This window comes from Sus scrofa, chromosome 11 (genome assembly GCF_054392235.1).
Source record: "Sus scrofa isolate SSC_HxYL_T2T_F1_AM1 chromosome 11, Sscrofa_HxYL_maternal_Yorkshire_Landrace_v2.0, whole genome shotgun sequence".
Lineage (NCBI taxonomy): Eukaryota > Metazoa > Chordata > Mammalia > Artiodactyla > Suidae > Sus > Sus scrofa.
Window position 1 is genome coordinate 31020540 of NC_139393.1, and position 25597 is coordinate 31046136.

Genomic DNA, 25597 nt, shown 5'->3' on the forward strand with positions numbered 1-25597 from the left:
GTGACACAATTCTATTTGTCTGTTCTGGTCCTAGTGACATTCTCATAACTGGTATTTGTAGGCTCTGCCCTGGATCTAGTCTGGGGAGTTTGTTTTATTGTAGTGAAATGACTCTTACAGTTCATTGAGCATCTAGCCTCACTGTGCTAAATATGATTGGCACGTTTGCATATATTTATTCAAAAAATAAGGCAGTTAAACAGCATAATTATGGGAAAACAAATCATAACAATAAAAGACCATTTAAGTTAACAAGCTTTGTGATCAAAGGATAAATACAGGTTGGATAAATGTAACTTTAGATGTTACTAATCTGCATAAATAGACTTTGGTCTGATTAGCGGAATGGAATATATTGAAATAATTTAATAGTATTAGAAATGCATTTTATTTCAGTCATTTTGAAATATTTAAAGATCTGAGCTATTTTTCTTTATGTTTCTATTTGATGAAATGAGCATGAGCTGTATTTATGTTAAATGAAAAATGGGCAACTTGAAGATGAATAAAATCTTGTAAGTTTCTGCTTGGTGGAATACACCCTGTCTAAACAATATTATTTTTTTGACTTGTAGTGTTTTTGATTGATTTTTAATTAGTGGGACACATTAAAGGACAATTTCTTGTTTACTTCCTTTATCAGCGCAGAGCAGCCTTTGTGGAATATGAAAGAATAAGCGTTAAAGCTCTATTTCAAGTTTCCAAAGCTATATATTCATTATTGTCTTGTAGATATGTACTCTTTTTAAGAACCAATGGATGCATGCTTGTAAATTACGTAGATAATGACTTTATATTCTCAAAGTTTCGATTGCTATTTTAATGGCATATATATTTTAAAATAACAGATTTAACTTGCAATGTGACTTTAATTTCTTTCCAACAACTATGGTGCCTTAGGTATATTTCTTCTGCTCTTTTTTGGTGGTAATTTAAAAATGTAATTTAAGCATAAGTCACAGTTGGTATACTTCTTTATAGTATTTCTATCTGAATCCTTAATAAGCATTGTTTAGCAATAATTGGGTTATACTTATGCCTAGAATTTTCATATCCTCCAATCAGTAAACTCAAATTGAAATATACATATAAATCCTAAATTTTGATAGATTTCTTTTACAAAGCAGAATTGCAACAGGCATTTTATTGTAGGCAGAAATGGTCATAGGGTCATAAATTCATTTTTACTTTTGTAATCCAATTTTAGATTATTGATGTCTTGGAAAAATTCTTAAATTTTTACGTATTTGTAGTACAAACACCTGTATCAGTTTTGAAACCTAAAACTAGTTTTTAACCCTTATGACACATTATTCCTTTTCTCTTTACAGACCCCAATACAAAATCCCTTGTTACAAACTCTTCATTTTGTTTTACCCACAGCGTAGTTTACCAGAATATAATGAGATTATTTTAGGACTGAATTTGAAAGATTTTTGCTATTCTTCCACTACACCAGAGAAATTGCATATGCAGAGCTCATATTTATAAAAGCAATTGATCTACAGTTATTATGAAGGAGATTATCTAGCCACAGTGTAAAGTGGCAAAGTGCAATTTTATTGAGGTATCCATTTCAATAGATGAGGTAACAGTAAGAAACAAAAATGCTTGAGAAAAAGTATGTTTAAAATCTTGGCAATCTAAGAAAAAAAGTTATTTAGTATTTGGAAAAATAGAACTTAACTTCAAAATAGGACATTTTCTAAGTTCAAACTTGATAATTCCTTAGTGATACATCTTTATATAAATATTAGTCATCAAAACTTTCTGAGCAGCTTGAAACGTGATTTGCTTTGATTTCCATAGTTCTGTCATCAAGAAGCCAGCAGATCTTCTAAATATTGGTGACTTCTGTTATGGTGTCTTCTTAAGGCACAAAATTCTATTTGGCTTTGGCAATTTTACATCTGTTTTAATATAGTTTATCCCAAATCAACTAATTGCATTAAGAATGTGAATAAGAGGAGTTACAAGTCATGCAAAATGAAAGAGAAATCAATCATCATTATTAGCATTCCCATTAAGGTAGAATTAAAGATTACATACAAACTTGCCTTCACATAGTTTCAAGTCAAGACATTCGGTTGCATTCTTTCTGTGATTATTTTAGCTTTGCAGGACTTTGTGTAACATTAAAGAATTGTTTTTCTTTTTGTTTATGCCAACATTTAACCTCTTATTTCAATCCTTATAGATTAAATCGGAAAGTTTCTGATTACTGAGAAAGGTTTGGAGATGATACAGATGACTCTTACTTAGCATGGAAAGCATGGGATGCATTTGTAATTTTAAGAACAATGAAATATGTCAGTGCTCATGCATGAACCTAAGTGTAGGGTAAGACGGAATTATTGGTAGCAGAGATTATATGAACCATAGGAAATATTTTAATAGAACACATAGTTTGAAAAAAGTAGTTCATAACCTTACATTACACTTGTAATGTTTGGTAGATGCACGGATAGTAATTATTAGCTAAATTTCCAGATCCTGACCTTCTAGGAAAGCTACTATTTATTCCTAGATGATAATAAGGCAGGAAATAAGAAAACTATCCTACTAAAGAAATCATACGCACAGGCAAGATAAGGGTTATTGACAAAAGCCTATTCTGCTTTGTGGCTCTGAGTGCAGACATGCCAATACCAAATGAAGCACTGTGGCTAAAATTGGGAGAAACTAAATGACAGGGAATACATTTAAGGCAACCTTCCCCTCGTCCTGATTTTGAGCAATGTTTTCTACATTTTTTTTTTTTTTTTTTTTTTTTTTTTTGCACAACCAAGACAATTACATAGTAGTTTGGGTTAGAATGCATGCCCAGTTCCCCATCTCAAAAACCAATTTGTTACCACCTGTGGCTATTTCTATTAAAAAAAAGAAACATAATTACCACGAGTCTCAGCAGTCTTAGAGTAAATTTTTGCAATTACAATACTTCCCTTGGGCAGATGTGTGAAAATGGCAGATTAATTCCTACCAGGATCTTTCTGTTCCTCATGCATTTTCAGGTTTGGTGTTGTCTGCTTATTAGAGTTTCTCTGTTTGCTCTGGTTAAAGGTTATGTCAGTGTTTCCATAGGAAATCCCTAGAAATGAAGATCCACCAGTCAGCCATTAAATTTTGCGTTAGGTGAAAAGTTGACATATAACATCTCAGCAAAGGAGTAGATAATATTTTCCATTGCACTCCTCTGTTGCCTGGTTAAAGTTTGTGGTAAATGGTAGTAGGACCACTTGGCATGGTTGGGAAAGCAGGTAAAAAGGGAAAGTGTTGTCTTTTGAATTATAAAATGATATCTAATCAACAGAAGTCAGTGGAAATATTTTTATATGATGCTTGATTAAAGATCCTTAATGCATGAGAATTTTAAAATTCTTGAGAGTGGAAGGCCCAGTTTTGAGGCTGGGTGGCTAACAGGAGGTTTAACACTCTATAAATTTCCATTTATTCCTTCTTTTCATTGTGGTATGTAAATTCTATTCTTAATAAAGATCTAATTGATCTCCGTACAAAATAATTAATGTTATTAAGTCGGAACAGTTTTAAATCTCTGGGTCAATGTTGTAACTACTGGTGAAGTTAATTTGTCACAGAGCAAAATGTTTGAGGACAGTGACCACATCTTTGTTGTTATAGTTAAGGCAAAACTAGCCAGGTTTCTAATACATAGTGGGCACTTAAAAATATGAATTATTTGTAATGTCTTATGATCACTGATCAAATATGAACTGGAACTTGGATTCAAATCTAGAAGTTACTAAGTTCAAATGTAAGGTATTATTTCTAGAAATATGCTGAAATAATGATCTGTTGGTAAATAATTTATTTGAAAGTAGTTTATTTGATAATTTTTATTTATAGTTGTTGCCTTTTTAATTATTGCAATGAAAATTTCTATAGAGTTCTATTGATGATATTACCAGTTCAGGGGGAAAAAAGTAAAAAAAAAGGGTAATAAAGGTTTATAATTAATTAAGAGCATCAGGCCTTCCAGAATGTAGAAATATACATGTATATAAAAATTCAGAGATGTATTTATATTTATATATATAATATACAGTATATGTATCAAGAGAAAATAGGGTCAGTAAGGGAATACCTTTCATCTTTTACTCTGTTACTTAGTATGGTTTGTAAAATATTGAAACTGTGTAATTCAGATATCATGTCTATGTGTTAAGCCTTTAAAAATCACACAGCTCTGGAAAATTAAGAAACAATGTGATCCTTTTTTCTAAATTTTGATTATTTTTCCTTTATTGTTTCATTTTGTTTTAATTAAATTAAAGATAATTGTATTTTAGAGACTCAATAAAATATAAATACATATTTTCTATGAATTTTTAATGAAATGAAATTATAGATAAACCTTAAATAGTAATTTTAGGATTACATTTGCTTGTATTTGTTGGCATATAATTTTGATTTAATCACCTTGATACCAGCCATTTGCCATTTGATAATGGGAAAAGAAAATCACCATGGGTAGTTTTCAAACGTATTTATTAATAATAACCCAACTTACAAAACTTAAAGTTTCAGAATCTCTCTTGTGTAGATGATATGAAATTTCAGTTCACATATTGGGGAAACAAGATATATTTTCATATAAATGCTATTTTCCCATATCATTATTGTTATTTAAAACACATCCAGGAGTTTCCTGGTGACTCAGAGGCTTAAGGATCTGGTGTTGTCACTGCTATGGCTTGGGTCACTGCTGTGGTTCAAGTCACTGCTGTGGTACAGGTTTGATCCCTGGCCCTGGAACTTCTGCATGCTATAGGCACAGCCAAATAAATAAATAAATAATAAAAAAAGTAAGTGAAGTAAGTCAGAAGAGAAAGACAAATACCATATGATATCACTTATATCTGGAATCTAATATATGCCACAAATGAACCTTTCCACAGAAAAGAAAATCATGGACTTGGAGACAAGACTTGTGGTTGCCAAGGGGCAGGGAGAGGGGCAGGGAGTGGGATGGATTGGGAGCTGGGGGTTAATAGATGCAAACTGTTGCTTTTGGAATGGATTAGCAATGAGATCCTGCTGTGTAGCACTGAGAACTATGTCTAGTCACTTATGATGGAGCATGATAATGGGAGAAAAAAGAATGTATACATGTATATGTAACTGGGTCACAATTGCTGTACAGTAGAAAAAAATTATATTGGGGAAATAACAATAAAAAAATAAAAATCTGCTGGTTGCAGAGTTGTTCAATCCACAATCATTAAATCAAGAATAAATAATGAAATAATTAAAATCTTAATTGAAATACTTTACTACTTTTAAGGTATTATTAATGTTAATTACTATGTATCTGAATTGTAAATTTTGATTGCAAAACCAATGTCAAACCATAAGGAGAGTTGTCAGAATAAAGGCTTCAAGTAGAATGAACTTTCAAACCATGTTTAAAAAGTTAATTATTCTTATTTGCTAGAGTAGCTGAGATTCAAAATGATGGAAAAAATAATGGAAAAGGAGCATAGAAATATAAATCTAAGAAGTTTAGGATTCATTGTCAATTAACGTTCATAAAGAAGAGATTTTCAGAAAGATTAAACTGATAGTGCCAAATATTATGTAAGATTAGCCTACAAATAAGTTCTCAATGAGGACATTTATATACACCATTATCTAAACATTATAGTTCAGATCCATTTGGAAATTCAGCCTGGAATATTTGGCATTTGGGAAAGAAAGCCCATCAGCAGTGAGTGTTGCTCTCTCCAGACAGAAAGTCAGGCAGGATCTTGGTTTCATGTCACTGCAGGAGACCTATATCTCTGGAGCAGATAGTCTCTAAGACACAGTAGATCAGAAACTGGACCTGTAATGTTCATAATCTGTCCGAACTTTACTTATTTCTCAGAGTGTACTCATTCTTAAACTGTCATACATGATTTTTAATTAATTAATTAATGGCCACGAGTGTGGAAGTTCCTAGGCCAGGGGATTGAATCCAAGCTGCAGCTGCAGCAACATGGGATCCTTTAATGCACTGTGCCGGGCCAGATATGGAACCCATGCCTCTGCAGCAACCAGAACTGCTGCAGTCAGGTTCTTAACCCACTGTGCACAAGGAGAACTCTCATGCCTAAAACAAAGAATACAGCTGAGAAATGTGACTTCCAAATAATGTTACAAATGTGAATGCTTTGCAAATATACTAGTTTTCATGTGTTTAGTTAGTGTTTGCATAAAACTGCATAATCTAAACACAAGTATCATTTGTTTAAACATTTCTAAAAGTTGTTTAAATATTTGAAAAATATCGCTTGAAACATAATTTGAGTAAAGAAAATGGAAAGGAATTATTATTTATGTCTTATACAGGCCTGTTCTAATTCTTTTCTTCGTACTCTTGCTCTCTGATCTCTTTTCTGTGATATCCATTCAGAAAATATATCAGGGATACCTCAAGAACCTTGCACATCTATAAAAAACTTATATATGTTTTTAAAATTTAGATATATATGTTAGTAAGACCATAGTAACATTTATCACCAGATTAATATTTAACTGTACACTTATACCTCAGTATCTGTGGAGGATATATTTTAGGACCCCTGTGGATTCCAAAATCTGAAGATGCTCAAGTCTCTTATATAACATGGCATAGTATTTGCATATAACCTACGCACATTCTCCCATCCACTCTAAATCATCTATAGATGACTTCCAACACCAAATGCAATGTAAATGCTATGTGAGTAGCTATAAATGTGATGTAAATGCTAGGTAAATAGTTGCCAGCATGCAGCAAATTCATATTTTGCTTTTTGGAATTTTTAGGGATTTTTTTCCCTCAAATACTTTCTGTCTGCGATTGGTTGGATCTGGGAATGTGGAACCTGAGAATATGGAGAGTCGGCTATATAATCTTGGACTTGAGATTCATATAGTTGACTTTACATAATGGCACTATATCAAGGTGGGCTGGATTTCAGATGGATTGGGTTGCTAGTGTTGTATTTGGCATTATTCAAATCCATTCAATAGACTAGAAATATATTTATTTAGTTAAAATTGAAAAGCTTCTTGGATTTCCATTAATTTAGACTTGGGTATATATTTTAAGAAGTGTTGATTTTCTTTTTATATAAAAACAATAAAATAAACCTCTCCACATGATTCCCTCTTTCTGTTCTTTAGGCAAGAATGTGCTCTATTGAGATATGGAAGAGTTAGAATCCTCCACCTGACACTTTCCAAAAAGAATACTTAATTTTTTTTTTACCTCTTGATAAACTTTCTTTATATATTTATGCCTATGCATGTCAGAGGAAAAGACCAAATCCATTCATAACATTAGCAAAGAAAATTTTTAGTTAAAGTTAGAGTTCATTAAAATTATTTTCATGTGGAATTTCCCATTAAGCCTCAGTGAACTTGAGCTTTATTCAAAAATTCATTGTTTAACTAGAGAAATTAAATGTCCAAGGACACATCTGTTACATAATGATACTGTAGTTTGGATTTTGTTTGGTGAAAGTATGGGAGGGTCTTGGAAAGGCACAAGGGGCAGAAGAGGGAAAGGAGCGCTGATTCGATATCTGCAGGTAATATGATATAAATAATTGGGAAATGGAGATATTATTTCCTTTGGTAAATTGTAATAAACCTATTATCTTGTTAGAACATTAAGATAGAATCAACACGTTGGGAAACAGATAAAAGGTGCATGAAAGCATTTAAAATTCAATCATTAGGTTTTATTGCACCCATCTGCTCCCAGGAAATATAATTGGAAATTTGATTCATTGACCTTTAACTGCCATTTTGGATCATGGTTTTCAAGTTGAAGTTAATTTGTTAAGGACATAGTCAGTACATTTTTAACACAATTACGTTTTTGAACAAAAATTTCAAAAAATAAAATCAGGCTTAATGGTCTTGTGCATATCTGACAAAGAATCAGCATAGTTATTTAATCCTGGATTGGTTAAAGCAACTAATGTTCAACTCAATTAAGGTTTCTATTAACTAGAAAGACTGGTGAACTTTTCACTGCTGTTTTATTTATTTATTTATTTATTTATTTATTATTTTTTTGGTGGGTTGTACCTACGTATTTCTCTTTTTTTATTTTTTTTTATTGTTATTTCCCCAACACTTTTATTTTCCCCCACTATACAGCATGGGGACCCAGTTACACATACATGCATATGTAATTTTTCTCCCATTGTCATGCTCTGTTGTAAGTATCTAGACATAGTTCTCAGTGCTACACAGCAGGATCTCATTGCTAATCCATTCCAAAAGCAATAGTTTGTATCCTTTAACCCCATGCTCCGAATCCACCCCACTCCCTCCTCCTCCCCCTTGGCAACCACAAGTCTATTCTGCAAGTCCATGATTTTCTTTTCTGTGGAAAGGTTCATTTGTGCTATATATTAGATACCAGATGTGAGTGATATCATATGGTATTTGTCTTTGTCTTTCTGACTTACTTCACTCAGGATGAGAGTCTCTGGTTCCATCCATGTTGCTACAAATGGCATTATTTCATTCTTTTTTATGGCTGAGTAGTATTCCATTGTGTATATATACCACCTGCACTGTTGGTGGGAATGTAAGCTGGTACAACCACTATGGAGAACAGTATGGAGGTACCTTATAAATCTATACATAGAACTACCATATGATCTAGCAATCCCACTCTTGGGCATATATCTGGAAAAATCTTTCCTTATAAAAGACACATGCACCCACACATTTATTGCAGCTCTATTCACAATAGCCAAAACATGGAAACAACCCAAATGTCCATTGACAGACAATTGGATTCACTGCTGTTTCATTCACAAACTCCTATTCCTCATTAACTATTCTCTGGATCCATAGTATACTACATTTATACTTAACATCCAATTATGCTAAATAACCTATCAGGAAAAAAAAAGCAACATTCAGTGTTTCAGGTGAGCACCCTTCATTTCAAAAATTTTGGCACTCTTCAAGCCCCTTTCAACCAACATAAATATACCACAGAAACTTCTGCAAATATTTCTTAGGTCTTTACTCAGAAGGGTGATATATGATAAAATTTTATGCCTCACACGAGAAATGCATTATGTAGATTGATCATGATTTCTTGTAAGCATCTGTGTACTGCTTTGCTTACTGAAGTTCATGTAACTTGGAAGAGAATCATGGTTAGACAAGTGTTTCCTCCGCCTAGGAGATCAAATTTTTGAAATATTTGCATAGTGACGAGCCAGATGTACACAGCTTAACCTTATAATCCCATTTCACAGCTTTTCCAAATACTTGGAAACTTGTTAAGTATGAAGCTGATTATTTTGGCAGCATAGCTCCATTAATAGGATTCAGAGCTTCCTTATTTACAAGCCAGTGCTGTTAATATAATCTGGTATATTAAATTAACATGGACACTGAAAAAGTAGAATCCATTTAAGGGCTAATTGACAGAGAAGCTTTTCAATTTTTTTTTTAAATTGACATCTTAATATTAGAATATATGTGTTGCAGGTGAATGATATAAATGTTTGGTTACTATGATACTACCATTTTGGTGTGAAGCAATTATTACTCAGATTCCTCATACTTCTATCAAAATGTTGCTATAAGCCACTGAAGATCAAACATCTGCCCTTTACAAGCATTCTTTTCAGCATCATCTCAGTTGCAAGGTCTCGCATACTATTTGACATGTGAAATTATTTTAAATGCACTCATCCTTTTTTTTTAATGAATAGAGGCAATACAAAGTAATGTAATAATGTGTCATGATTTTCATTATGCTTATTTATTGGTTCTGCAATAATAGATGGAGAGCTTATTGTTATGCTTTCAGCTTGAGCTGTTTATGCACCATGCAACTAGGTGCACCATTTCATATTCGTGTTCTGTCCTCCCAAGAAAAAAGGGGATCAGGATCCTTAAATCAGATTAGGAAGAGTTTTATACATTGTCGTTTTTATATTAAGTGCACAGCTTTTATAAACTACCTGACTCTGCTTGAATAAACTCATGTTCCTTCAGAGAGAAGAAAAACCTATTTTTCAAACTATATTTGACAACCAGATTCCCCGTTTTATAAAGAAGGAAGGAGAAAACAGACTATCAGTGAAGAGAACAATTTTTTTCTTTTTCTATCTCTTTTGGGAAAATTATCTACTTTGTGTTTTGTATTTATACAAAAATGTGTCTAATGCACCAAAAATAAGGACACATAGTATTTTTAACATTGCTAATCATCAGGGAAATGTAAATCAAAACCACAATGAGATATCATCTCACACCTGTCGGAATAGCTATCATCAAAAAGAACACAAATAGCAAATGTTGGCCAGGATCTGGAGAAAAGGGAACCCTTGTACACTGTTGACAGGAATATAAATTGGTGCAGCCACTGTGGAAAATAGTATGGAAGTTTTCAAAAAACTGAGAATAGAACTTCCATATGACTCAGCAGTTCCACTCCTGGTTATATATCTGAAAAAAAATCAAAATCACTAATTTAAAGATACATGTATTCCAGTGTTCATAGCAGCATTATTTATAATTTCACAGATGATATGGAGGTAACCTAAATGTCCATCCACACATGAATGAATAAAGAAGATGTGATATATACTCAGTCATAAAAAAGAATAAAATGTTGCCATTTTGCAGCAACATGGATAGACTTGGAGGGCATTATGCTAAGTGAAATAAATCAGAGAAAGGCAAAATCTATAAGATATCGCATATATATGGAATCTAAAAAATACAATAAACAGGAAACATACTCACAGATATAGAGAACAAATTAGTGGTTCCAGTGGGGAGAAGGCAGGGGCAACATAGGGGTGGGGGAGTGAGAAGAACAAAGTATTGAGTGTAAGTTAGGCTGAAAGACGTATGGTTCAACATGAAGAGATAGCTAACATTTTGTAATATGGCGCCAGCCTACGCCATATTTACTTATTTTTTCATGGCATAGTCCAAAACTGAAATTGCTCCACTGAGACTGTGTGGTAAATGGAAAGTGACCTTTAAAATTGTATTTAAAAAAACAACAATTTAACAGTTCTGAAAAAAAAGGAACTTAAAAAAAAAGAAATTCATTGTTTTTACTAGGAGGGGCAGCTAACCATCCTTCAAGGCCAAAGACACTGAAAATTAATTTACATATTAACTGGCACAAATCTGAAAACAGCTTATATATTATATATTCTTTTTGTTGTTTGTTTTTAGGGCTGCACCCAAGGCATATGGAGGTTCCCTGGCTAGGGGTCGAATAGGAGCTGTAGCTGCTGGCCTACACCCACAGCCACAGCAACACCAGATCCAAGCCGCATCTGCGACCTACACCACAGCTCACAGCAATCCTTAATCCAATGAGCAAGGCCAGGGATCCAACCTGCATCCTCATGGATGCTAGTCAGATTTGTTTCCACTGAGCCACAGTGGGAACTCCTATATTATGTATTCTGAAAAGCTAAGTGACTGGTATTTGTCAAGGTAAAACTAGAGAATGTTTGTCCAGAAGCTCTGGCATACCCAGAAATTATTTAGATAGTGACATTAAATAAAGTTCTGAGAATAATTATACATTTTAATAAAATAAATTTGCTAATACTTCCCAAAAAACCCTACCTAGAATTAGGTGACCTATAAAGAATTCTTCAAGGACAATTGAGATATAAATATATAAGAAGATTTTTGGACTTTCCTTTTCTTTCTTTCTTTCTTTCTTTCTTTCTTTCTTTCTTTCTTTCTTTCTTTCTTTCTTTCTTTCTTTCTTTTTTCTGCCTTTTTTTTAGGGCCATACCTGTAGCATACGGATATTCCCAGGTTAGGGGTCTAATCAGAGCTATAACTGCCAGCCTACGCCATACTTATTTATTTTTTCATGACATAGTCCAAAACTGAAGTTGCTCCACTGAGACTGTGTGGTTAAGATCCAGGTAATGCTGGTCTACTGCCTTTTGGCTTCAACTACTCTATCATCGAACTGGAAATTTCAATTAGCTTCCTGGGATGAATTGGCAATATTTGACCTCAGGGCCTTTCTTGTTTCATTTTTATTAAGTCAATAGTGTCCTTAGAAGAAGAGATTTTACTCTTGGGATAAACAACAACTATTACAAAACCTTAATATGCAAAAAATCATTTTTTCATTAAAATAATTCCAAGTTATTTTTCAGTATGTGTGTCTTTGACTTTTTTCTTCATTTTTAAATAATAAGTGACTATATTTTTTTCCTTAATTTTAAGAGGATTTCTTACTGATTGGAAAAATTCACTAAGAAAAAAAATCAGTGCTTGGTGTTTAGTAAGAACACATTACATATTTGTGAACTGAAGAGAGAAAGTAGCATTTAAAACATTTTAATTGCTGATAATTTAGTACTTAGAGGTAGCTGTTGCCAGCTTTTTGGTTTAAATTCACCATCCTTTCTCTAATTCTAAAATCTGAAGGACTCAGACATGAACTGATATGAGGCTATTTTTAACCTTTGTTAAAAACACTTAGTGTTTCCTATCAATATTTCTTACCGAAGTAATATTAATCTGTTCGATTTCAGGGTGTTGTATCAGTCCCTTCTGGGATGGGTAATACATGACACACACAAACATATACCTCACTAGATTTTTTACAATAAGTGGTACATACAACACAATATTGTAGCCTATGATATTTCAATTTTAAAAAGTGGTATATATGAAACGTGGTATATTAAACTTCTTTTTACTTAAAGTTATATAAATAGTTAACTTAGATATCTTTCTATGTCAATGATGTGGTTTCATACCAGTGTTGGAATTCTGGGCCCATTAATTGCTATATTATAATTTGTTTAATCAGCTACTCTCTGATTGACAGATATTTACACTAAGATTCTATTACCGAGGGCTTGATTTACAAAAACAAAAAACTTTCTTTTCAGTCCAGACCAAGTTACCTAAGCTTTTTTTTTTTTTTTTCTGTTTTCTTCTTAGGTCTAATAATATTTGCTACTTACAAGATTGTCATAATTGTTAAGGATGACATATGATTATGCTTATATAGAATATTGACAACAATAAATTCTGAATAATTATTAACATATATTATTATTTTTGTCAATAGCAGAAGAAACAAAACAGTTTGGGACAGTTAAACTTGAGGGTACTGATACATAGACATATTCCCTGTAAAAACAATATTTTAATTGCCTCAGTGTTTGTAATTATACAGGAGTACACTTTTATTCTAGATTATTTATGATTATAAAAAAGTAGTTTGATTGGAATGATGATTTGTTTTACTGTAAATTTCTATTTAGACCCCTCTAAGCCAAGGGAGATCACTTTTGTTTTAATGTAAAGTAGACATTTTAAAATGTGACCAATGTTTGGAATACCATCTTATAGAAATTGGTTTCTAGGTATCTAAAACTTCTTAAGCTACCCAAATAAACACTTAAGTGGAAAGATATTATTGAGTCTTCTTTAAGAACTCTGCTTTTTATACAGGGAGACCTTGTGGGAGGAAAAGCTCACATCAGGTAGGAACTGAAGAGAAGTTTCCACAAAAGAACTGCTGTCGGGCAAGGAACACTAGAAAGTTAGAGACATATGATAGCATCTGATTTCATTTACACTTCTTTGCATGTGAGAAAACTGAAGCACAGAAATGCTACCATAACTTGCCAGGAATAGAGAACTAATGTCATCTGACTCAGACGTTAGGGTTTTTACTCCTACACCAGTTGGGTATCATGCTGATATGCATTTCTATTGAGGTATCTATAGAGGATGAGAATATCCGATAGCCAGAAAATCACTGCTACGAAGTAATGCAACTAGACTGCAGGTCAATTTGGAAGAAAATTCTTTAAGGTCTCCACATAGTAAGCCTCAAAAACTCTGCTGGAACCTACATGTAACACGTTGCTACAGGGTCTTTCAAACGGGAAACCAGCAGTAGTGTCAAGAAGTTCTGTAGTTGGTCCTGTATCGTGAAAATTCTTCCAAGTTTTGGAGACTCCAAAGCAGCTCAGGATTCTTAGATTGATCTGAGAACTGGTTTTGATTCTTTTATTCTCATCAAAATTTTCCCGAAGACATCAATGCTTTCATTTGTATTTATTCAGAGCTGAGCATTTAGAGGAACGAAGCCATCCAAAGGAATGTGACCTTGTATTAGAACTCTGTAAAGTGTTGATTAATGAGCATTATTAGAATGAAAATAATCTGTAGAGTTAGACAATGGTAAATAGAATAGAAAGCAAAGTGCAGTACATACAGAAACAAGATGAATCAGAAAGTACTTGCAGTTTTTTTATTTGAAAGAGTACAAAATTTTTGAGTCAAATGAAACTTGCTCATATTACTTACTCATATTGGGACTTCCAGCTAGTCTTTCAAGAATTCAAGACCTCAGTTTCTCCATCCAAAAAGTAGAAATATTTGTAATGACCCCAGCTGGTGAGGCTGAAAGAAATAATAGACTTGGAAAGGTTGTATTTTCACCCTGCAAAATATGCAAGGAAGCACAGGAGACAAAGGACTGAGAACTGAAGTTATTTTCCCTGGGAAAGAATGGGTTACTCTGATTCTAAGTACACTCTAGAGGAACTTGTAATACAGTTCAGAAAATTTTGTGCATCTATCTAAGTGCATTTTGTTTTCAGGGGTTCCCATAATGGTGCTGTTTCTGCAGTTTTAAATCATTTGCAATTGAATATAAACATGCTACAAATCACCTAAAACCTAATCCACTTAAAAGTATGAACAGTTTTTCAATCCGGTACCTTCCAAATCCATACTCTGTGAAGAAGTCTATGTCCTTCAGAGGATGAAAATGACTTGTATTTTTTCCTAAACCATGACCTAATTAGCATAGTGCATATGTGAAAATGCCTCATTACTGTTTTATCTACGGGAGTAAGTAGAGCAAATATGTTAATTATATATTTAAAAACTGAGACAGTCTTTCTAAGCCAGGAGCCTGTAACGTATTTTTTTTTTTTTATTATTAAGGACGAGATGGTATATATTTTAGGGCTCGTGGACCATGTGTTTTCTCTCAGAAATACTCAACTTTGCCACTGAAACATGAAAGCAGCCTTAGATGACATAGAAATGAAAGGGCATGTCTGAGTTCCAATAAAACTTTATTTTCAAAAACCAAGAGTGAGCTCTTAAGCCAGAATTCACCAACCAATTTTGTAAGTCATGACTAACTGTTAATATGTCTTATTTTTTCCTATTTGAGTGTTTGTTAAAAAGTGCACTATGTAGACTATAAATAGTTTCTAACAAAATCAAAATGATTATCTGTTATATCAAAACAAGATATCAACAAATGTCTCATGAAGTGATTCTCTAGAAAAGATTGCTTCTTTAACTAGAGGATAAAAAGTCTTAGAATTACAGTCTTCAAACAAAGAATGAACTGGGGATGTGTGAATTAGGTATTAAGTGACGGTCTGATAAAGAGTAGAGATATTTCATTTCCTTTGTGCTAATGTTTAATTAAAAATATGTTAACGTTAGTAAAGACACTTAGCTTCATTTTAATTTCAGGTATGAACACCAACCTAAAATGGACTATTTCCATTGAACCATACATTTTAAATGTGATACTTATATTTCAGAGGGAAAATGAAGAATATTCTAGTAATCTAATACTCATAAATTTGATTAATAATTAATTTTTCCTCAAATTTAGGAATACCATTTCCCTTGTAATAGTCATTTCTGAGGATGCGTGTTCCAAATTCCTTGTTATGTTATCCCCTAAAATTCCATAATTGTGCTTTCAAATAACTGTTTTGTTTTTGAGCCAGAAATTCAAGTCCAGTAGGTAATTTTTAAATTAAATTTATATTTTTATGTATTTTTTTGGAAAGTTTGGTAAATTATCTTTGAAACACATGCAAAAAAGGTTGGAGACTCAACCCCCCCCCCCAAGTATATACTAATTATTGTAAAGCACATTGGCTATTTAGCTGATTCACCGAATCATTACTTATAAAGAATTAAAAATTCTCTATGCCTGTCAAGAATTAGAAGAAGGAAAAATTAGAAAGGTTCTGGGAGTTCCCATTGTGGCTCAGCAGATTAAGGGCCAGATGTGGTATCTGTGAGGATGCGGGTCTTGATCCATGACCTCACTAGGTGGGTTAAAGTGTGTTGCTAAAAGCTGCAGATAAGACTGGTATCCAGTATTGCTGCGGCTGTGATGTTAGCCTCAGCTGCAGCTCCGATTCACCCCTAGTCTGGGAATTTCCATGGCCCACAGGTGCAGCCATCAAAAAAAGAAAAAAAAAATTAAAAAGATGCTGCATCATTCAATTTCAACTTGAATTCCTCAAATTTTGAATCCTATTTGGAATTGGAATGCACCTATACAACTGATGACTTGGAAGGCTGATGCAAAATCAGATAGGAAACTGATCTTATTGGTCATTTTATTTTCTTGCATTTGCAAAATGTAATCTATTATCTAAATAATAATGAACTATCTTCTGATAAACAATTTAATATTTTATGAAGGAAGACTAGTCAATTGTGATTAACAAATCATTGCATTCATAATGTTTTTAATTTTAGTGTATTGTGAAAAAATAAACTGATGAAATGGATAAAGGCACACAGCTTGCTTCACTTTTGAAATTAGTTATTTGTTTCGTGGGCATTTTAACCTAATGATTGACTGACTGTAATACCTTAAATTTGAGCTTTAAAAGGTAAATGTTCAGAGTTACCTATTTTGACAATTCATATATATGACTTTAATGATGGTAAGTAATCATATAGTTAAGCTTACTGCCTGCATTAGTAAATTTGATAATAAATAGCCATTATTAGCTTTTTATTTATTGCCCAAAGAAAAAAGATCATTATTAGAGTTAAATATAATATTCAGTATATTAAACATAATTTAACAAGAAAGTATGGAAAGCAAGGTAAAAGTGCACAAAGAGCCATCTTTTTGCTAGGGGTAATAGTAATACTATTTTTGCTTAGTCTGTAACAATATTTTTTTAAAAGCCTTTTGAGGCAATTCACATTAATTTCTCATTAACTTATTTTTGAAAATATTGGGATGGATCATTATTTTTCTCTATTTCTCAGAGAGGCAGTACATTACCCGACCAGTCCTGGCAGTCTCTGGCAAGTGTTATTGTTCTACAATGAATTGGGTATATGACAAACAACTCTATAAAAGCCAGTTAGCTGTAGTTTCTCTGTTTTAAAAAAAATGTGGACAGTAACAGTATTGTCTCCTATGGCAGTTGAGAAGAATGAGTAATAAATATCAATAATACTGTTTTGTAGATCTTAATGTAGGAGAGCATATTCCCTGTCTCCAAGAACAGAATAGACACAGTCACTATTTGGGTGCATTTGGGTTCAGTGAAGTATAGTTCCAAAGCATGTCTATATTAGCTAAGAGAATTAGACTAAAAACTGGTTTGAATCTAAATAATTCAATTTGTAAAAAATTCATTTGTTTATGAGCAAGATTCTTAAAATTGATAAAATAAGATTTTAAGAATATGTATTTTGCAGAAGATTCAGCATTCATAGTGCTAATAAGATTATGACCAACCTACCTTCTTCCCTTTCTGTTCTTTCTCTTTATAGGTAGAACATTCTAGAAATCCAGACTTGTAATGAATTTTTATTGGCAATGTATAATCTTTGAGTTGGTGGTCTTGGATACCAAATTGTAGAGCATTTAGTTTCGGATATTCTCTCCAGGGGGGATAATCTTCTGCATTTTGCATTCTTTTTTTTTTTTTTTCCAAGGGTTATTAGAATTTTATCTTTCACAGTCAAATCATTTAGAAGGCAGTTGGTGAGAATACAATCCAATTTATGTTTAAGGACAAAAAGATAATCAGTAAATTCTGCATATTATGTGCGTCCTCCACATTCTTTAGAGAGATGGAAAAATAATAAGAGGGGAGAAAAACAGAAGAGAGTTTCCTAAGACTAAATGTCTGGCTAAAGTAGGCAGTAAAATGTAAAAGAACTCCAAACTCCCCCTGTCACTACCACCACTGGAAGGAAGAGGGAAGACCTGGCATTGGATAGGGTTGAGATGGAGAGGCTTACCTCACTGCAGAGAACTGACTAATTAGGGATGTAGAGATGAGCAACCTTTGAGTAAGTTTGGATTTTTTCCCTAAGACATTAACTCATGGTGCAATGCACCACCATTGCCACTGGAAAAGCTCAGCTAGTATTCAGTGGTGCCTTCGTTCTTTCTTGTCAAAGATGATTTTCTTTAAGGTTCACAAATTACACAATTAAATTCTGGCATACCAGTTATTGAAGTTATCAGTGTCACATGTAAAAGCGTTAACATTTGCAAGAGGTTTTCAAATACAGCCACATGCCTTTAAAAATTCCTCTCAGTCATCTGAATTGAGCTGTAGACATAGAATTCTCACTTACAGGATGGCACTATTCTTGTCCTCCCATTTTTAATTTAAAGTAATGTTAGTTTTTGGTAAATGTAGGGATTTCTCATGTTTTTATTATGTCTTTAGTTACATAACACAAATATGGACCACACTATATTTGTACAAAATGTATTAAAGTACACCATGCTATATTTGTATAAAATGTATTATTTTGAAAATCACTGATAAATACAGTTATTGCCATACCTCATGCACTTTAGAAATTCCAAAGCCGTAGGTGTTGTCAGATAATTTTATAAGTAGTGGCTTAAAATGCTGTTGCCTACTTTAGCAATGTGGAAAGAACCACACCATATATTCTGTTGGAGGCAAAGCTATCAGAAGCAATGTCAGTATGAAAAGGCTTAAAGTGAATTATTCACCTCTTAGCACTCCCTTGGGCTCAGTCTGCCTCAAAGAGAATGCTTTTCAACTTGTTTTGTTTTGTTTGCGACCCAATGGCATCAATATGTGCACTCAATCTTCTGCCCCTAATTCAAAGGAATTTTCAAAATTTCACTCCCCTGTTCCTCTGGATTAGGAAAACACTGATCATCTAGGTATAACTGAAGCCATGATTCAACACCATAACTACCAAAATTAGGTTGTGAGAAGTTCTCTTTTAATGATGACTTCAAAGATTCATTTTTCTTCAACAATTCCAATTCTAGAATGACAACTACCTCTAGAATGAAAACTTTCTTCATATTTGTTACCCTTGGGAGATCCTTTTTGTATTTGACATATCTGTATGCTCTCTAGTATATTACAAAATTATAAACAGGATGTGACAAAAATACATAAAGCTTATACAGATAAATACAAGGTATATATTTAATATTATGCATATATTTGTTGAGGCAAATGATTCTAGAACTTAGTGCAAAATGCTACATCTTTTCTCCCTCATTGTCAAATCTGTTGTCAGTCTTATTCATATTTTTTATTTCAAATATTGTAATTTTCATTTTGAGAAGTTCCATTTTATGTCTTTTGGGTCATCTATTTCTCTCCTTTAGGCCCAAGGTAGGATGATGTGAGGGAAATACTTAGGGCTCAAAATTTTAGGTACTCACTCTCAGGGTTTTGCTTTTATATTCCTGATCATATTTTCAATATTCTAATAGATTGTGAGGTCCTTGTGGATAGTTCTGTCATCTTTTTCATGCCTAGATCTGTTTTTATTGATTTATTTTCTCTTAGGTATGGGCTATATTTTCCTGGTTTATTGCCCGACTTGTAATTCTTGATCGAGTTTCAGATATTACAAATTTTACATTATTGAATGATAGATTTTTTTTAATATTGCCAATGATTTGAGTTAAATGCGTTTTTGTGGAATGAATTTACCTGCTGAGCCTCTGTCCCAAAGGTCTCCTCTTCAGTAAAGAAACAGACATAGAACAGCAAAATCATATCAAAAATGCCAGCAGTTTATAAACCACTGTCTTCTATGTTTCCACAAAAATGATTCTGGAAATGCCAGAGCTGTTTGGTTTGTCAAAATTTTTCTCTCCATAGGAAATTTCCTGACTGTCTCATGGCTCTATAATGGGAAATGTAAGATAATACCGGCAGAGTAGTACAAAGATATTGTGTATATATTTATCACATAGTTATTGCACTAATCACGGATCAATTCTTGCATTGTTTACTTAAATGGTATTTATAACGGTGAAAAATAACCACAGAATCCAGTTTCCTAATGCTCACAATGTTTTTCTCTTTTCCTTTTGCAGAATAATATTCTAATTGTCTTCTTAGAAATTCCTTAAAAATGAGACTTAAAATGATGAGGTTTTTGTTGTTTTCATCCCACAATTGTCTCATTTTCTAGAAATTCAAGTCTTGTTTTATAATTTACTAAACTTTCATCAGTTATCATTATTTCATGATCATTACAGTGCTGCTTATAATATTTAAAAAATTTAAAGTTATGACAGGAGTGTCATTGTACACCTAAGAAATTTTCATATAATATCTCATATAAAATAGAATACCAGACATTTTGGGTAGCATTATCCTATTTTTACCATCAAAGTCGTAAAATTATTTTGCCAATATTTTACATACACTTTTGTACAACTTAGATACTAATGCTTTCTTTTAAATGTTTTTAGAGTGTTTACAGTGATAACCTATTCATTTAATTCCAGATGTAGAATCAATTCCATAAGATATTTTCTAAATTCAAAAACTCACCATTTCTGTGGATGGATCCTGGTTTTTCACAATGTGGCCCTATTTTTTTCATGCATTGAATGGAAAACCTACTTCTTTGCAATAAGTGCAGTCTGAAATCTTTATTTAAAGTGTCTATTTTATGACTCAGTAAATGGGAACTGCACACAAGAAAAACATCTTTGAAAAAAATGAAAATTGAGCTAAATAATTCATATTTAAGATGACAGTCTTATAGAGTGTTGCTTGGGTTTGTTAGTATGGCTAAATAGAGCTTTATATTTTGAATCCATTTGTAGCCTGTCCAAATGAATATGGGATTTCTACATTGCATTCTGAAAGTTGGCTCTGTATAATTTTAAAAGACAAAGTTCAGAAACACTCTTTATTGAGACTAATGAAATAATTTGTTGTTTTATAATTCTGTGTGAGACAAAAATATCCTCAGTGTATATGAGATGCAGATAATGACCTATATATATTTGGAATTACCTTTTATTAGCATGCAGTCAAATGACACATTTCTTTTTTTTTTGAATGTGGAGTTCTGTGTATTTTTTTTTTCCATGTATAGCTTCCTGAAACCAACCCCTCAATCAAGACTCTAAACAATTCTATCCTCCTAAAAAACTTCCTCATCCTGTATCTCTATAGTCAACTTTAACCCCTGCCATCCACTGATCTGTTCTTTGTCTTAGTAGTTTTTGCTTTTTTGAGAAGTCTTATAATGGAATCTTACAGTGTGCAATTTTTTGGAAACCAGCTTCCTTCACTTAACACAAATGCTTTTGAGATCCATTCAAGTTGTTGCATCAGGAGTTCATTTTTTATTGTTAGCTTTTCATTGTATTTATGTACCATAGTCTCTCTATTCATCTGTTGAAAAATATCTAGACTGATTCCAGTTTGGGCAGAAAGAGCCCTTGAAATATTCATGTACAAATCTGTGTGAGCATGGTTTTCATTTATTTAAAGTAAATATCAAATTACTGGGTTAATTTTGGTCTTCTTTTCCCCCTTATGGATCATATTTTTGGTATCTCGGCTAAGAACTCTGCCTAACACCAGGTCACACAAATTTTTCTAAAGTACTTTCTTGTAAAGTTTTAGAGTTGTACATTTTTCATTTACATCTATGATCCATTTTGAGCTTTTCTGTTTTTCATTTTTTTTTTTTAATAACGTGTGAGGTATAGCGAAGGTCCATTTCTATTGAATGACCTTTTGCAACTTTGTAAAAAATCAGGTGCATTTGGTTACATTTGAACAGGTTCTTCGATCCCATTGATCTATGTGTCTTTTTCGTTGACTGTATTATACTGTCTTTACTAGTATAGTTTCATAGTAATTCTTAAAATAGGGAACTGTATTTCCTTCAAATTTAATCTTCTTTTTTTGCAATTGTTTTGGGTATTATAGTTCCTTTTTGTTACAAGTTTTAGAATCCTCTTGTCTTAGCTACAGGAAATCATAAATTAGTGGAATTATGTTATATGTATAGATTATTTGGGGAACATTGACATCTTTATCATGTTGAATTTTTCTATTCATAAACATTATATATCTCTCCATTTATTTAGGCCTTCTTTGATATATTTCATCAGTTTTTATAATGTTCAGCATACAAATGCTGTACTTTGTTTTTAAATATCTGTTTTCTTAGGAATTTGATTTTTAGGGGAATGTTATAAATGCATTCCTTTGGATATATCAGTTCATTGTGAGAATATAGAAATATGATTGATTTTTGTGTGATGACCTTGAATTTGGGAACATTGCTCAACTTATTCATTCTGAGAAGTTTTTTAGTTGTCATGGTTCCTTCTTATTTTCTGCTTAAATAATACTATTATCAGTGAATACAATAATATTGTGAAAAAGTTTTTCCTCGTTTTCCCGTTTGTATGTCTTTTATTTATTTTTCTTGCCTTATTGAATATATTAGGACTTTCAGAGCAATGGGGAATAGAAGTGGTGAAAGCTAGGAAAGTTTTCAGCCTTTCAAGTGTGATCTTTTTGGTAGATGCTCTTTATAGTTTTTATTTTTTTGCTCTTTATACATTTGAGGAAGTTTCCTTCTATTCCTATTTACTGAGAATTTTTATCGTTAATAGATGCTGAATTTTGTCAAATGCTGGACGTATTAATAAAGTTTCTTTTTTTCTATTTTAATAGTGTAACATCTATTTTGACTCCTTTTACTATTCATTTTCAGCTCAGCTTCTTTAGGTACATGTAAGTGGTCATTAATCTACTTCCACAATTAAGGAGCTTTCCCAATTTCAGGCAACTTGGTTCAGCTTCAATAGTTGCTTTCTTTTAGTCCTTTTCAGTGATACTCATTTTAAAAACATAATTTGTTTTTTAAGAGTTCTAACAGATGAGCGAATAATAGAAAATGGTGTATCTTAGGAACAGTTTATTATTGACTACTACTGATAAAGATTCTGATTTTGTATATCATTTATAAATTGACTACAATTTGCTGAGTACTAGTAGATAAATGCATAAAGGCAAATAAGGAAACTATTCATATCATACAGACTTTATCCACTTTGTGTGTTTATTTGATTACTTGTTTATTTCTTTATGATTTTTTGTACAAAGGAAAGAATATCTAAATTTTTACCTTCATCAAACAAAATAGCAAAAAACATAAAAAGTCAAATTGGGAGGGCACATTAAGTTTTATAAATTAGTTCAGGTCTGTTTTGTTATGAGCAAATTATCACTTAAAAAAAAAAAACAAAAAAACCCCCAAACTTTTGTCTTTTCCTTTCTGAGTAAAATATTTTAAAAATATCATCATGTTCCAAAGTTTTTGAAGTGTCTTCTTTAGAACTTTTCTGTAACTATCCACCAATTCCAGGTATCCATTTTTTAATAATAAACAAATTACACATTTTAAAAATAGAAGTTAAAAGTTGCTGTGTTCTCATTGTGTTTGAAGGGAAAACAATCTAGTGATTAATTTGTATGAAGAGGATAAAGTTTTAAGAGTTAAGCATATTTATTTAAATTACTCTGTAGAAGTCGAAAAATCAACAAGTCTCTGGTCTCAAATTTTACTTTCTTCCTAGACTTAAAAGTTAAGATTTATAATTGCATAAGATAGAGCTCGATTTTTAGAATACCGTGTTGGAAAATATCTGAAAGCCCTTCAATTTCTAAGTTAAATGATGCTATGATACATATGGCTTTTTTGTCTCTTTTTTTCATTTTTCTATGTAAATATTGTTTTATATTCAGATTGTTTTAAATGAGTTTTCAAACACCCTTGGAGCATGGATAATGAAAATGTTGTTTTCTATATTAAAACCAGTGTTTTTTTTTTTTTTTATCATGAATTAGTCATATGTTTGTTAAAGGCCAAATGGCTATTTCAGAATGATAATTATAAACACCACAATCTCTCATTCCTACCTGTTTTGACGGATGAATGCAGACAGACATTATTAGTAAATTTCTGATACTCTTCTACTGGTTAAGTTGCAGACTTCTAAAATTGTACTTTGTGAAATTTTATAATAATAAAACAACTTCTTTACCCTTTCCTGCCACCCTGCACTCTTATTTCACTCGCTGTCCTTTCTGTTTTTTTTTTTTTTATTTTCCCACTGTAATAACCTTTCTGTTTTTTTCTCTTCTGCCTCCCTTTCTATTTTTCACTCGCCTTTCCCCCTGCCTTTATTTTTTTCTCTTCCTTTCCTTCCCAAATTTCTTCTTTTATAATTTCCTCCTGTTTTTCTATTTTCATCACAACAACATTCAGTAACATTGCTATGGCCCACTCCAATATATACATACAAACCTACATAGGCACATGTGAGCACACACACTCACTTATAAATTAAAATAGCTCTTCACTCAAAGGGAAAATGTATTTTATTTCTTAGTTTAAATTTCTTTTATTAGAACTTAGAATTTTGATAATATGCAAACATTTTTGATACTGTTTCTATTAGAACAGGGAAGAAACGTTTTCCCAGTCTGTTTCCCTGTGTCTAACTGAATAGGGATCCACATCGTATGAGGTTCCACCTAATTTAAACCATCCAAATCACCAGATTAACTATAAAAGCCCTTTAATATTTTCTTAATATTTTACACTTTCACTTTACATTTTACTCTGTCATTAATTCCCTGCATTCTGTTTTTCTGAAGTGTTCTAAGTTACTCAGACTTAGCTTTTAACTGGCAGCAGTAACGGATTGATACATATTTGTGACTAATTCAAAAAAATGAACTAGATTGTTTTAGTTTAAATGATGACGTTTCTAAGTAATTTTAACTTTTAAAATTGGAAAAATTTTTTTTGCAAACATCTTTGCCCTTGGTGTTGGTTTCTATTATGACTTTTACTAGAAGATAAAGTTATCCTTATAAATTAGTCGTTTGTTATGGAAACGAAAACTAAGGTGCTTTACAGAGTCTGGACATTTGTAAAGCGTGTTATAAAAAAAAGGTCTACTACCAACCACTAGTTAAAGTGGATTAGGAGTGCAAAATCATTCTACCTTGTTTACCTTCATCTTATCATTTATTTTGCCAGAGGTCATTTCAACAACAACAAAAGATTTCAGATTAAGACATTTGTGAGAGTTTTTCTTGTCGCCCAACTTTTAACAACAGACAGTGAAACTTAGTGAGCACTTTAAAACGTGTCTTTCCCCACCCAGTAATAGTTTAAAAAACCAAAAAATTTAAATTGTACATGAGACCAAAAAAAGAGTACTGTTAGTCTAAATTAGCCTTATTTATAAGGAAAACACATATTGCTCTACATTAAGACTTACCTTGGGCCCTCTGCTTCATGAATTGCACGCTCCTGTCTCACTGATACTTGTGTGCTGGATGATCTTGTAAGAACCCATAGCTGCTTCAGGGCACAATGGTGTGATACGAAGTGAGGCAGAAAACAGGAGAACCTTTGTTGCTGAGTCAGCTGCAAGAAGAAGTAATGTGTATGAATGTACAGTATAGGG

At 32.4% G+C, this 25597-nt stretch overlaps 1 protein-coding gene and 1 long non-coding RNA gene across 12 annotated transcripts in view; one reads left to right on the top strand and one right to left on the bottom strand.

The window, feature by feature from the left end:
- The window catches only part of PCDH17 (protocadherin 17), a 100934-nt gene that overhangs the window by 11610 nt on the left and 63727 nt on the right, over window positions 1-25597 (top strand). The window lies entirely within an intron of this gene.
- Window positions 4659-25457, bottom strand: LOC106505305 (uncharacterized). 4 transcript variants are annotated; one of them, XR_014820044.1, is made up of 3 exons: window positions 25409-25457; window positions 14350-14445; window positions 4659-4786 (listed from the first exon to the last, which is right to left on the bottom strand). It is a non-coding gene; the product is annotated as an uncharacterized LOC106505305 (long non-coding RNA). The 4 variants fall into 4 exon arrangements; XR_014820042.1 differs by lacking the exon at window positions 4659-4786 and adding an exon at window positions 8096-10476; XR_001299590.3 differs by lacking the exon at window positions 4659-4786 and adding an exon at window positions 11700-14162.